At 42.5% G+C, this 5,402-nt stretch overlaps 1 pseudogene; it reads left to right on the top strand.

The window, feature by feature from the left end:
• The first annotated feature begins 3,123 nt into the window (after positions 1-3,123).
• Positions 3,124-3,697, top strand: LOC112315634 (jupiter microtubule associated homolog 2 pseudogene; annotated as a pseudogene).
• Positions 3,698-5,402: the final 1,705 nt, after the last annotated feature.

Consider the following 5,402-nt stretch of genomic DNA (forward strand, 5'->3'; position numbering starts at 1 on the left):
GAGATAAACCCATGCCAACACCCCATCTATCATTCAGCTTCTATAAACTCCCATTTTGACCAGCATACTACAGGGGCATTTCTAGTTTCTGGATTTGACAACTTAAATCCAGTAATAATAATCCTTAGAAAATCTAGATACATACTTCCCTTTTCCTGGGGCAATCACCCTGATAAATGGCCAAGTTCCTCTAAAGAAGTCTTGAAAGAAGAATCACCATATACAGAGTTCTATCTCAATTGGGCCTTCCATTAAAAGGCTTCCTACCCAAGAATAGCTCTGAGAATTATATAAGTTGTCATAAATCCCCACAACCAATTCTACAAGTGGGGAGTCACATTGGGTAAGGTTACCTTCAAATATTTTTTCTAAGTGTTCTTTACCTTTAATTTGTTTTTCTTACTCCTTTTCCCTTTTTATTTTTTAAAATATATAATTTGATTCATTTTATTCAGAGTAGAAGAATTTTGAATAGGAAAGTTCTTCCTGGAGCTGTAATAGTGGGGTTTCCGTGAAGAAGGAGTCTTACATTTCAGGGCTTTTAATTTTAGGGCTCTCAGGAACTCTACCTGGTACACAGTAAAGGTCCTTATGACACAGACCTATGGCTGTGGGTGAGGTATCTAGGCCACCAAGAGCAGCAGTAGCATAGCTGCTCCCCATGTGGAGCCTTTCTCTCCTCTCCTGTGCCTCAACAACAGCTTCCTACAAATATGGTGTTTCTGCCTCATATCTTTCTTTTGTAATCCTCACCTGAGGACATGCTTATTGATTTTAGTGATAGGGGAAGAGAGGGAGAGAAAGAAAGGGAGAGAAACATTGATGTGAGAGAGAAGCATCCATCAATTGCATCTTGTACCAAATCCACAACCTAGGCCTGTGCCCTGACCAGGAATAGAACCCACGACCTTTCGAGTTTACAGGACAACACTCCAACGAACTCAGCCATACAAGCCAGGGCTCTACTTGATTTTTTTTCTGCAGTCCTCTTTACCAAAATGAGTCCCATAAAGATTTCATAGCCAGTTTGGTTTGTATATCAAGTTTCTATTGCCTCAAACAATGAATATGCTTGTTTGTTTTTTTCTTTTAGAACACAACACTGGCTTTGGAAAATTGAGTGGAGAACTGTGCTTGGGGAATTTTGTCTAACATCTTCAGCCTAGGGCATCTTCTCTCTCAGTCTCTGTTGGCCTCCTTTTCTACTTACAGTCTTTCCTCAATATTGCAATTTGAGTTTACACATTTTCTATTTTAATGGAGTATGGAGGTGGACTTTTCTTTGTTGTTATTGGTAATTTATAGAGTTAGAAAGAGGTAGCAGCATCTGTATGTGTCCATTCTAGTATTGGGACTCTAGACTGGTAAATCCTGATTGCATTGACTGAAGGGAGCAGAGAGTGTGCAGACACTGAAATTTCAAAATATGGAGAGTGAGAATCCAATAGGGCCAGGAGGAGGCAGAAACGAAAAGGGTCTAAAACGAGTTTAGAGTAATGTCTTCCCATATCTTTCCCACATAGAGCTTGTCAGAATTTGTAAAACATATGGGAACAAATGTACAAAGCTGCTTATACCTAGAGAACACCGGCCTAAGGGCTCTGCCCCCAAGCTGCCTTATAACTGTGGAGGTCAATATGTCAACATCTTGTGACCATTTCCAGCACAACAATTTGCACTAGTGAGGAGGCACTAGAAGAGCAGAAGATCAGATTTGGTGAGACATGTGATATAGGTTTCTCTTATTTGGGACATAAGAATAGGAAAAATAATAAAATATATGGATTTTAAGGCAGAGAGGAGATATGAGATGCTAAATGATAATTACAGGATTAGTTGAAACTGACTCATCAGACCCCACAAATATTGTGAAAAAAACTGATTACAATGGTTATGTAGTATTTATAAAATGACATGAAGAAATAATCTCTTAACTTTGGGTTTATTCTATCATGGGCATGTCAACATAATTTTAAATTTTGAAAGAAATTTAGGTTGTTTCTTTAGCCCATCATTTTTCCAATATTCCAACTGAAACTGGATATTTTAGTTTAGTGTTTTTAACAAATTTATTCAGATAATCACTCCCCCTTGCACATGTGCAGGTGGACACATGGGTAAATGTGTGGGTGACATTAAGAGAGACCGGGTGGAAGGAAAAAGCAGGAAGTCAACACTTTATTGCCAACCACTACACCATTTGGAGAGTGTCAAAGACCAGAGGGAAAATGATAGATGTGTTGTCTCATCCAGCTTCTCTTAACCCACAATGATCTGCTACTCAGTATGATGTTGAGAGTCACAGAGCACATAAAGGAGAAAATGTGGAATGTGGAGAGGAAAAATTTTAACCATAATTGCTTCTGTCTGCATAACTTCAGCTTTTCCAAGGGAGCTTCAAAGAGAGAGATAATAAGTAGAATAGTATAAATATCTTCATTTTTTCACCAAAGCTATTTTCCTTAGAAAAATGTAGCCTACTGGAATTCTATTCACAATTTTTCATACAATTTAAATAGGAACCTATCATTAGCCTCAGATTATGGTATAACACCATATTTTTCAGACTATAATGGAAAATAGGACGAAAATAGGAAAAAAAAATTGAAGCAAAAAATGTGGTCCTGCTCCTGCCTCCTGTGACCCTGCTCTACTGCTGCCCCGCCCCAGCAAGCCATGTAAGCTACATATGGACTATAAGATGCACACCCATTTTCCTCCCAAAGTTGGGGAAAAAGGTGTGTCTTATAGTCTGAAAAATACGGTAATTCCTAGTCATTAGATACCAGTGGATATAATCATTGTTTTGAGTGAATTCTCATCATATTTTCCATTATACTATTATTATTAAAGCAATATTTTATACATCACACTTACCTTTATTCTTTTTGGTTTGAGTGTTCTTTTAGTTTGCAAATTAAACAGTAAGCAATGTAATGTTTTAACCGTGAGAGTTAATCTAAATATATTTTTACACATATTTTGTGAGCCAAAGAGGAAAAACAAAAAAGGTGATGCAACTGGCAACTTCCGTTTGAAAACAATCTGAGGCACGCAGCCCAGCAGGAACCATGCCAGGGTAGGAGGGGCGAGGAGCGAGTGGGGGCAGTGAGCCAGCTCCAGGCCATGAAGCCTTGTGGAGAAGCATCAAGCAACCTTTTTAGAAGTCCAGAAGAAGGTGTTCCTTCAAGCCTACCCAACAGGAGGGCATTGAATATTTTTGGACCAACTGAAGAACCTCAGAACATTCCTAAGAGAACCAACTGCCCAGGGGGGAAAGGAAGTGGTATCTTTGAGGAAGCAATGCCTGTGCATACTCAACAGCCTCTGAACCCACCTGGTGGGAAGACTAGTGATATTTTTGGGGTCACCAGTGACAGCCACTTTACCCTTGGCACGCCCAAACAAACCCAAGGACCACGTGCTCTTGTGTGAAGAAGACCCAAAATTGGACCTTAAAGCCTCAAGGAGCACCTTGCCCAGAGAAGAGCCAGGTGAGAAAGGTGGCCCAAGAGAAGCAGATCATGCTTGGGGGCCCCAGCTCCAGCCCATGCCCAGAGTTGACAGCCATGAGCCCTGGCTGGGCCCATGGCCTGGATCTCACAACAAAGTTCTGAATCCACCTGGAGGCCAATCCACCACTTTCTTCTACTACAGAAGCTATTACTGGGGAGAACCAAGATGGCGGTGTACATAGACACACTGCGCCTCCTCGCACAACCAGAACTGACAGAAAATGGAACGGCAAGAAGTCCGACACCAAGTAGATAAAAAGAAACATACATCCAGACCGGTAGGAGGGGCGGAGACGGGCACCAGGACAGAGAGGACTCACGTGGCAGTGGCGGGACCCAGACTGGCGGAGTGTGGGACAAACGGGGCAGGCAGTCGGACCACTAGCAGACCCTGCGGCCCCACATTTGCACACAGATAAACTGTGAGGGTCAGACTCAGAGTGGCGGAGAACAGGGCAGGCAGAGGGGTGGATAGCACCCCGTGGCCCCACACTTGCGCACAGATAACCGGGACGAACGGCGGGGAGCTAAGCAGACTGTGTAACCCAGGGCTCCAGCGCGGGGAAATAAAGCCTCAAACCTCTGATTGAAAACGCCCATGGGGGATGGGGCGGCAGCAGGAGGGACTCCCAGCCTTACAGGAGAGGTCGTTGGAGAGACCCACAGGGTGCACAAGCCCACCCACTTGGGAACCAGCACCAGAGGGGCCCAATTTGATTGTGGGTAGAAGAGGTGGTGGCTGGAATCCAGTGGAGGGTGGAGCGGGTGCCATTACTCCCTCTCAGCCCCTCCCCCACGTATAGCATCACAGCGCAGCGACCAGCGTTACCCCGCCCCAGGAACACCTAAGGCTCCGCCACTTTAAGGAACAACACACCTAGACGAAAAAAAAAAAAAAGGCCCAAATGACAGAACACTTCAAAGCTCCAGAAAAAATACAACTAAGCAAGGAAGAGATAGCCAACCTATCTCAATCTATTGGATGCACAGTTCAAAACACTGGTTATTAAGACGCTCACAGAATTGGTTGAATTTCTTCGAAAACTAGATGAAAAAATGAAGCCTATGCTAAGAGAAACAAAGGAAAATGTACAGGGAACCAATAGAGATGCGAAGGAAACTGGGACTCAAATTAATGGTGTGGACCAGAAGGAAGAAAGAAACATCCAACCAGAAAAGAATGAAGAAACAAGAATTTGGAAAAATGAGGAGAGGCTTAGGAACCTCCAGGACATCTTGAAACGTTCCAATATCCGAATTATAGGGGTGCCAGAAGGAGAAGAGGAAGAACAAAAAATTGAAAACTTATTTGAACAAATAGTGAAGGAGAACTTCCCCAGTCTGGCAAAGGAAATAGACTTCCAGGAAGTCCAGGAAGCTCAGAGAGTCCCAAAGAAGCTGGATCCAAGGAGGAACACACCAAGGCACATCATAATTCCATTACCCAATATGAAACAGAAGGAGAGAATCTTAGAAACAGCAAGAGAAAACCACACAGTTACCTACAAAGGAGTTCCCATAAGACTGTCAGCTGAATTCTCCAAAGAGACCTTACAGGCAAGAAGGGGCTGGCAAGAAGTATTCCAAGTCATGAAAGGCAAGGACCTACATCCAAGATTACTGTATCCAGCAAAGCTATCATTTAGAATGAAAGGGAAGATAAAGTGCTTCTCAGATAAGGTCAAGTTCAAGGAGTTCATCATCACCAAGCCATTATTATATGAAATGTTAAAGGGACTTATCTAAGAAAAAGAAGATAAAAAATATGAACCGTAAAAATGACAGCAAACTCACAGTTATTAACAACCACACCTAAAACCAAAACAAAAGAAAACTAAGCAAACAACTAGAACAGAAACAGAACCACAGACATGGAGATCACATGGA

The sequence above is a fragment of the Desmodus rotundus genome, chromosome 8 (genome assembly GCF_022682495.2).
Source record: "Desmodus rotundus isolate HL8 chromosome 8, HLdesRot8A.1, whole genome shotgun sequence".
Taxonomy (NCBI): domain Eukaryota; kingdom Metazoa; phylum Chordata; class Mammalia; order Chiroptera; family Phyllostomidae; genus Desmodus; species Desmodus rotundus.